Genomic DNA, 10,420 nt, shown 5'->3' on the forward strand with positions numbered 1-10,420 from the left:
CCCGCTTTTTAATCACTTGCCAATAAATTTTCTCGAAGTTATTTTAACCTGAACCTTGTGTGTCAGACTTAATTACTTCAGCGTATATACGCAATTCAATTTTATTAATTTGGACAGGAACAGATAGACATTTAAACATTTTGGTTTACTGCTAAAAAGTACCATAACATACCTACACCTGTAAATCCGTTAAAATGCCTCTTTGTCTTCATAGTGTGTAGTGGGAGGCTAACTAGCAAATTGTAATGGCCTCAGTTCAGGTCAGAGTAGGTGCTTCTGAGACTTTCTGTTCACTTATCACCTTCTACTTATGAAGGCTGATAGATGAACTACAGCTTCCAGAAACAGTTAGTGCACTTTCGAATGATATGCACAACTGTCTTATTGGGCACTGTATGTTAGAAGAGAGGGAGTTGCATCACCAAATACACAGGTACTATAAGCAACAACAAGGACGTAGTTTAGAATGTAGAACACGGAACAGATCCAGTCGATATATAATATAACTCCTTGTTACTATTTTGTTGGAAGACAATTGGGGAGGGATACTGTTTATTTTCTTATGGATCCAAAACATTGGATCAAGTATTTTGTTCACATTTAAGATTTTATTTTGCACTTTTCACTTTTTTAATAATTAATTTGAATACCTAGTACTTACTTAGGACACTGACACTGCCCATATTATGGATTATCAGGGTACATATTTATTTTGAGATGCCCTCTACCTTTTTTGAATAAACATTAGCACTGTCATTTTAATCCTATGCACGGTCACTTTAAATTTGCACTTCTTTAGTGATATTATACTATTCTACTGTCTTATCCCTTGTAGGAATAATACAATTATCTTTGGTACCACGATGTATGGACCATCACTTAAATAATGGATCACAAAATTTTATATCCTATGAATATGTTTTATGTTATCATATTTAAAGTTTGTCTTTTGCACAAGTACATTGGAACAAAAGTTCCCTCTCTAAGACTCACAGGTATTTGCTGGTTTATCTAAGTTTACTTATTGCTTATGGTTATTGGGGAGTATAAACTGAATTATATTGGTATGTATATAACATCTATGTTGAATCTAATTGCTATACTTAGTAACTTATCGGATTAACCTAAGTTTGTACTCAGTTGTATCCCGTCTAAGTGAAACTGGCGTCCGGTTGCACATGAGGTATGGGTGGGATCCACACACAGATTCCGTCTGCTGTCAGTGGCCCTTTGAGCAGCCAATAGCCAATTGTTATCGGCGGCAGCCAGAGCAACGCATAGACGCCGGAAGTATGTAGTAAACGGGTGGCCCTAGCCCACGACGCACAGGGAATCATCTGGGTAATTCAATCAAGCGTCCTAACTCCGGTAAAGCCGTTCCACGTGGCAAACAGCTGATAGTGGTGAGTAATTATTTATTTCATTTATTCTGTATATAAGCCTGTCATTTGTAAGATGTTTTTGTGTGTGTCCTGATGAAAGTTCCAAACGTCGACTCAAGACAATAAACCATATTGATGTTGGAAATCCAGGAGTGCAGGCAATTGATAATTTTCTATATTGCAGTGTGGCTGGGCAGCAAGTACTATTGGCTGGAGGTAGGAGTGCAAAAGCTTAAAAACTTTTTTTCCTATATATATATATATATACATATATATACCGGTGAGGTGGATGGATTATCTCGCCAAAGGAGAAGTGCTCACAGATTTAGACAGATTTGTGAACAATATTTGAGAGAAATAGGCCTTTTGTGTACATAGAAAAAGTCTTATATCAGCTCATGAAAAATGGGGGCAAAAACAAGTGTTGCGTTTATAATTTTGTTCAATGTGTATACATACACAAACACTCAAACATACCTAAAATGTTGCCACTGGTTTACATTAAATTCAGAAAAAAATTAATGGATTATAAATCTTATTTTTATTTTTATTGTTTTAAAGAATGGGCTTATACATGACATCTATGAAAGAATTTTTCAAAACCATGGGTAACATCCAAAAGGCTTGTTCAGCATCCAATTTCTCTTGGCATACTTAGCTATGGCCTGTTATTTTAAATTATGTCCTCCATGCTTGAGGACAGAGGAGTGAGGTGGTGAGTTCTCTAGCTCCCTGGAATATATCTCATGCTCCCTGAACCCGTCTCGCTTGAAGGCAAGGGGGCGTAACCTCCTGGAGTAAACATTATTAATGTAAATTCCCTTTTGTTGTTTGCCCCTACAGTAAATACTAATGTTAAAAAAGAAAGAAATAAATAATTAAATGATTTAATATTTACATTGATGTAACAGGTTCTCAACGGAAAATAATAATGTCCACTACAACAGCCAAAAAAACATCAGCAACAACAACATACAAAAAATAACCCATTAGAATCCAGTTCAGTGATTGCAAGTGAAATAGAATGAGGTTTTTCACTGAGCAATTAATGATAAAACAATTTTCAAAAAGTATCAAAACAGAGAGATTGCAATTGCGTCAACATCGTAAGTGACTCATCAGCAGTCGCTAATGTGTGGATAATTATTAAATGGCATATTTTAATTCATTACCAAAAGAAGAATGAAGGAGAGAATATGAAGTAAAATGACAGAGGAGAAGTCTGATAACAAGACAACGATCGGAGAAAACATTAAGAAAATTAAGGTCAAATAGCTCTGTATAGTATAAGCAATAGTGGGGTTTTAATAACGTCTAAATAAGTCGATACATGGGTCGATAGGTAGAAATTTCTTCTTGTATGGTAGCATGAAAATGTTTTTACTGTAGGGATGTGTAAGTTATTTTAATATGACAAAGACAAAAATAATGCTTATATTCTTGGTGCAATAAAATTACCATTTTATTTAATAATCATATTAGAAACAAGAACACAGTTTAAAAAGATAATAGTATACAATATGCTTTAGCATCATAATGCTACAATTAAGCAAGTAGGTCCCTAATGGCACAAATATCTCATAGATGCTTCTTCTCATGAATATAATTTAATTAAAGGGAGGACACATGACTATGTAGTTCTTATCTGTTGAAATGAATTATACACTTGAGAAATTCAGCTTCTTTTTTTTCATTAGGAAAAGGGCATAAATCCCAGACATGAATGATCCATTTTATGATGATTTGTAAATGTTCATCATAAAGAAACAATACTGTCAAGTGAGCCAAATCACACGATGTTAACACGTCGTACTACGAGAAATAATAAAATAGCAGTGATGACATAAGCTGAAGGATCCCGGACTTATTATCCAGCATGTGCACATAAGGATTTGAAGTGATCATGTTGCCTGGAGTCTATATGTGCAGCATTTGTCACTGAAACGCTGCACATATAGATTTTAACCCCTTTTGGTGCCATAGGTATAACTCCACCTCTAGCAGCTTCATAGGGTTGCCATACACCAGCTCAGAAATAGAGTGATGGACTGGCTAATGTCAATTCTGTGCAACTTTCATTGCACAAAATTGCAGTCATTGGTTGAGAGCGCTCAGCTAATGCTCTCCGCCAACAAATGAGGACACCACAGCTTACAGTTTCTGCGGCTCTGGAAAAGCTGGAGGAGTGTCACTGGAGCACCAGTGAGCATCTTAGCCTGGCGGGAACTCACAGAACGGGGAAAAGCACTGCAAAATTGTTTGCCCTATTACCAGGGAATGGGGCCAGAAAATCTCTGGCATCATAGCCACTACAGAAGACTGCAGTGATGCTTAGCATAACCCTTTAACCCCTTAAGGACACATGACATGTGTGACATGTCATGATTCCCTTTTATTCCAGAAGTTTGGTCTTTAAGGGGTTAAAAGGATTCAGTCTGCTCATAAGTATCTACTCAAAACTGCATATTTGACACAAAAAAATCAGCACAAATCAAACTGAAGTGGATAATTCGAGAAAATATATACATTCCCAATAGGCGTTAGTTCTCATTTTGCAAAAATTCAGCTTGTACCACACCCCAGGTGTCAGTGGTTTAAATAATCTGTTGAAATGTTGTGTTTGGTAATTTTAGAATAATTTGCACCATAAATAAAAAACGCAGTTCTTAAAGTAATACAGTCCTCAAATATTTTCTGCTATCATACAGTAATTTAAAAAAAACACTTAAACCTTGTGCAACTCATGTTTAAACAAGATTTGTGAGTAAGAGCATTTATTATAAACATTAACATTTAGTGGCTGCCCTAGGTGTTGTATTATTTGTATTACAGAGCCGTGTATTATTTGTTCCAGAAGCTCTGCAAGTATATCAGTCCTTTTTTTATTTATATTGGATATCACTTGTCTGCACATATATGCACTTTGGCACTCCACATATTGTGTACATTTCTTAAAGCACTATAGCACTTTGGTATTATTGCATTGTAATCATATGTGTTATATGCCCTTCAGATTTTTTAGGTGTGATTAACACTGTATTTTATTTATTGCAAGCGCACTCACTATTCCTTATTACTTATTTAGCACTTAGGAGATCTCACCAGGACTCCCAGTGAGTTGCAGCTATTTGTTTCTATTTATATTGTGTATGCTCGCTATACATATATATTTTCCTCCTTTTGCGCCATTTAACCTTCCGTTGATAAAAACTGCATATTTGACACAAAAAAACAGTAATTTTACTTACCGTAAATTCCTTTTTTCTTAGTATAGTGGCAGTACTTACAAGTGGGATGTTCCTTCCGGTGTTGGACAAGAAGCTCCCCCTTCTTTGAATAATATAGCTGTGCTCCGCCTGCTGCCTCCATATAACCTGCAAGATTGAATCACCCGCCAGTAATAAAAAAGAACCAAACGGAGACAGACTAATGCAAAAAACATTTAATCCAAATGAAAGAGGAGGGAAACCCAGTACTGCCACTATACTAAGAAAAAAGGAATTTACGGTAAGTAAAATTACTGTTTTTCCCTCCGTATAGTGGCAGTACTTACAAGTGGGATATAGCAAGAACCCTGCATACAACAAAGGGTGGGGACTCAGCAGGCCACAGCTTGCAGCACCTTACGCCCAAAAGCAGCCTCAGAAGATGAAAATATGTCCAGCCTATAATGCTTGATGAATGTATGCAATGAAGACCAAGTAGCCGCTTTGCAGATGTCTTCAGGTGATGCTGCTGCTCTTTCAGCCCAGGAGGTTGCCATAGCCCTAGTGGAATGAGCTTTCAACGGGAATCTGAGAGGAATCCCTTTGGAGTGATAAGCCAACTTGATGGTATCTGTAAGCCACCTAGCCAGAGAGGGTCCGGAAACAGCACGACCCTTGTACTTGCCTTGAAAGTAGACAAAGAGATGATCTGAGGATCTAAACCCTTGAGTCCTCTGAAGGTAGATCTTCAGGGATCTTCTAACATCCAGGAAATGCCACTTTCTTTCCAGATCCGATGTAGGAGATTGACAAAAGGACGGCAGAATAATAGGTTGGTTAATCGCAGCCCTAGAGATAACTTTAGGCAAAAAAGAAGGCCTGGGGTGCAGGACCACCTTTTCCTGATGGAATATGGTGAACTCCGGAGAAGATGATAGAGCTCGGATCTCACCAATTCTCCTAGCGGAGGTGATAGCCACCAGGAAAGCCGTCTTGAAGGTTAGTAGCTTGATGGGGACCTTAATCAATGGTTCAAACGGAGGTTCACAAAGGGCTTGAAGAACCAGAGACAAATCCCAGGTAGGAAAAGACACTAATCTGGGAGGCCTTTTTAACCGTATGGACTTAACAAACCTTCGGACAAGTATGTTTGAGGCAATGTCACGAACCAGGAAGTGACTTAGAGCCGAAATTTGGCCCTTGAGTGTAGAGACCCCTAGGCCGGCTTCAAAACCATCCTGTAAAAAAGAAAGGATTTCCGGGATAGACGTACTGGCAGGATCCGAACCTCGAAGAGAACACCAGGCTCTGAATTTCACCCAGACTCTGAAATAGATTTTCGAAGTGGACAAGCGGACAGAGGATAACAAAACGTCACATAAGTGTTCTGAGAGACCATGACCCTGAAGGATCATCCTTGCAGCAACCATGCTGTCAGGCGAAACATTTCCAGGGTTTCTACTGGAAGAGTCACATTCTCTAATATGGTGGAAGAGATCGGGAGAGACCAACGTGATATGGTCATATTTTCCACTTCTGAGAACCAACTTCTGTTTGGCCAGAAGGGCAGGACTGCTAGAATTCTTGCCTTCTCCCATCTTATCTTCTGAACAATCCGGGGAATAAGAGCGACAGGCGGGAAAATATAAGCCATGTTGAAGTTCCAAGGGATCGACAGACCGTCTAGGACATCTGGGTAGTCTCCTGCTTGGAGAGAAGCGAATCTCTGCACTTTCCGGTTTCTCCTTGTCGCCAACAAGTCTATCTCTGGCCTGCCGAAGCGGGAAACTAGCTCCAAGAAAACCTGGTTTGATAGTGCCCAGTCTGCTTGAGACCAATGATTTCTGCTGAGGTCGTCTGCAATAATGTTTAGAGACCCTTTGATATGGGTAGCCGAGATTGCAAGAAGATTGGTTTGGGCCCAAGACATTATACGGTAGCAGAGATTTTGGAGAGCTTTTACCTTCGTGCCTCCTTGGCGATTTAAATAAGCCACAGTGGTGGCGTTGTCCGACTGTATCCTCACCGACCGATTGGCGATGACTGAACCGAAAGACACCAGTGCCTTCCAGACCGCTAGTAATTCCCTGAAATTTGAGGAAGCGCCTGCCTCTTCCTTGTTCCAAAGACCTTGATGGAATTGAGAACCGAGATGGGCTCCCCAACCAGTCTGGGAAGCATCTGTGGTTATCGTAATCCACTGTTTTTGTGCAAAAGATAGGCCTTTTGAAATGTTGCTCCTGTCTCTCCACCAGTTTAGCTGTTTTTTCACCTTTGCGGATAAGTGGAAGGGAGAGTCTAGATCTTCCTGTTTTCGAGTCCATTGTGAAAGAATGTCCCATTGCAATGGTTTTGATTCTGCTTTTGCCCAAGCCACTGCTGGGATTGCAGAAGTGAGGAGGCCTAGCAAACTCATAGCATCCCTGATTGAGCTTAGGTTTTTCTGCAGCTTTAATACGGCTTTTAAGATCCTCCTTTGTTTCTCTATTGGTAAAAACAGAGACAGGGACTGTGATTCTACCTGAAGACCCAAGAATTCCAGACTCCGTGACGGATTCAACTTGGATTTTTCCAGGTTCAGGATCCAACCGTGATCTTTTAAAACCTTCATCGTAATCCTGAGATGATATTCTAGCAGTTGTTTCGATTTGGCTTTCAAGAACCAATCGTCCAGGTATGGAACAATCGAGATACCTTTCAGACGTAAGACTGCTGCTACGGGTGCCAGGATCTTCGTAAAAACTCGAGGAGCTGAAGACAGGCCAAAGGGTAGAGCCTTGAATTGCAAATGGAGAATCCTTCGCTTTCTTGTAAGAACCGCAAACCTGAGAAACTTCCGGGAAGATTCTGAAACCGGTACATGTAGATAAGCATCTTTTAAATCTAACTTTGCCATGTGATCTCCTTTTTGTAAAATGTGCGTTACAGACAGAATACTTTCCATGCGGAACTTCTGGTACGGTATGCAGGTGTTGACTTGTTTTAGGTCTAGTATTGGCCGAAAGGATCTGTCTGGTTTCTGAACCAGGAACAGGCGGGAGTAAACCCCCTGAAATTCCCAACGTTTGGGTACCTTCTCTACCACATCTTTTCTTAAAAGAAGAAGAGCTTCTGTTAGGAGTGCTTCCGTTTTTTTCTTTGAAGGATAGTCTGATAGTAGGAAGGAAGGTTGTGGTTTTGTTGAAAACTTTATTCTGTAACCTTCTGAAATTGTTCTTATAATCCACCCATTTGATGTACTCTTTTTCCACTCTTGGGCGAAGAACCGAAGGCGTCCTCCCACTCTTTTGGCGTCAAAACTTCCTCTTTTTGTCTTGCCTGTTGGATTCATGTCTAGACCACTGGCTGCTGTTTCCACCCGGTTTTTGAAACCTTCGAAACCGCCCTTGGTAACGAAAGGACCGCTGACCCTTATACTGAAAACGTTTATAACCCTGTGATCTTGATTCCAGAGGTAGGGCTTTCTTTGTGTCTGACATTTGTTTAATAATGTCTTCCAAAGGTGTTCCAAATAGTTTGTTCCTCTCAAAGGGTAATTCACACAAGGCAGCCTTGGACGCTGAATCTGCTGTCCATGTACGTAGCCAAAGAGCTCTTCTGGCCACTGACGACAATCCCATGATTCTTGCTGCTAAACGCATAGACTCATCAGAGGCATCCAAAAGAAATTCATTAGATAATTTCAGTAGGAACATAAGATGGGAAGGATCTGCATCTGATTTTCCCATAAGAGATTCTTCCAGGGATTGTAGCCAAACGCTCTGAGCCCTGAGAACCGCTGAACCTGCAATACCGGCTCTGCATTGGTACCCTGCGGCCTGAAATATTCTTCTACATGAAGTTTCGGCTCGTTTATCCATTGGGTCTTTGAGTCCTGAGACTTCGCCAATGGGTATAGTGGTTTTCTTAGATAGCTGGGCAATCTGAATATCTACTTTAGGAAGATCTTCCCACTTTTCTTCCGACTGTAGTTTGAACAACAGTTTAAATTGTTTGGAAATAAATGCACGTCTTTCAGGATTCTTCCATTCTCTATGAAGGAGATCCAAGATTTTAGGTGGCATCGGGAAACCTTTAACCTTACCCTTGGTAGGTTGCGTTTCTTGTATAGCTGATGTTACTTCCTTAATAAATTTTTTCAGCTCTTCTGGTGGGAAGCCCTCCTCCACACTGGAAGCTAGGCTGGAAATATCCGAAGGCGAAGAAATAGAGCATTCTCCTGAAGAAACGTCAGACACCGAAGGAGATCTATTCCTTCTACGTTTCTTAGGCTTCTCTTGTATAGCCGGCTCTTGCTTCACAGAATCTTTAAAAGACTCAAACGTCTGGGACAAATTTTCCTGGAACCAGCCCAGGAAGGATGCCATATCAGTCTGCTTAGCTTTCTCTAGCAATTCCACAGAGCACTGATTACACGTCTTTTTGCGACATCCGTCAGGCAGAGGTACAGCACATTCCAGACAACATAAGTGCTTAGATTTGCTTGTGGCTTTTTTAGGGACAGATGCTGACATCTTGTCCTTATCCGCTTTGTCCGGGGGAATAGGACTGGACATATCTGTGGATCAAACAAAAAATGTTTCAATAGAAATAGAAATAGAAATAGACATATAAATAGACGCATGCAAAATAATAGATGAATAAAAGGAGAGATTCATAAAATCTCACCTTAAATCAACTAAAGTCCGTGTAGGAGGGCTGGTGACACGGAGAACCAGAGCTGTACACCCACCCTTGGGGTCAGCAAGGTTCTGCACAGTTTATATACCAATTAAAAAAAAAAAATTTTAAATTTTTAAATTTGGCGCCAAAAAAACCCGGTTTCGCGCATGCGCAGTTGCGCAATTCCGTGTTTGGTGGAACGCAAACGCCTCCCGGCGTGCGTTCCACCACTGTGCGCATGCGAAAAGCAATCGAGGAGGACCGCCCGGGAACTCATCTTAGCAGCCACAAAAGGGAAGTACCCGGTCGCGTTCCGTAACGCTAGACCGGAAGTACTGCGCCACTCAGTTCCCACCCGGGGAACCATCGGGCAATTACCTCCTCGATCAGCAGCCTGTGCTGATCGCACCTCTCCACCTGAACTGGGGAACCTGTCCGTCCCGTTGCCGGGACAAGAAGAACTGGCGGGTGATTCAATCTTGCAGGTTATATGGAGGCAGCAGGCGGAGCACAGCTATATTATTCAAAGAAGGGGGAGCTTCTTGTCCAACACCGGAAGGAACATCCCACTTGTAAGTACTGCCACTATACGGAGGGAAAAATCAGCACAAATCAAACTGAAGTGGATAATTCGAGAAAATATATACATTCCCAATAGGCGTTAGTTCTCATTTTGCAAAAATTCAGCTTGTACCATACCACACCCCAGGTGTCAGTGGCTTAAATAATCTGTTGAAATGTTGTGTTTGGTAATTTCAGAATAATTTGCACCATAAATAAAAAACGCAGTTCTTAAAGTAATACAGTGCTCAAATATTTTCTGCTATCATACAGTAATTTAAAAAAAACACTTAAACTTGTGCAACTCATGTTTAAACAAGATTTGTGAGTAAGAGCATTTATTATAAACATTAACATTTAGTGGCTGCCCTGGCCATCAATCATCTTTTTTCGGAAATCAGGAATTCAAACAATCCTTTGATCACCAAATACAGACAAAAAACAGTTTGAAGCAAAACAAACTTCCAAGGTCTATTCACCACAATCATATATATATATATGATATATATATACACACAACAGTACAAAGGCATGTAGACATTCATGTATTCAGACACGGGATACATGCATATTTAGAGTGAATTCCCCTTTGGATAAAATAGTGGGTTT

This window comes from Pelobates fuscus, chromosome 10, assembly GCF_036172605.1.
Source record: "Pelobates fuscus isolate aPelFus1 chromosome 10, aPelFus1.pri, whole genome shotgun sequence".
In the NCBI taxonomy this organism is placed as follows: domain Eukaryota; kingdom Metazoa; phylum Chordata; class Amphibia; order Anura; family Pelobatidae; genus Pelobates; species Pelobates fuscus.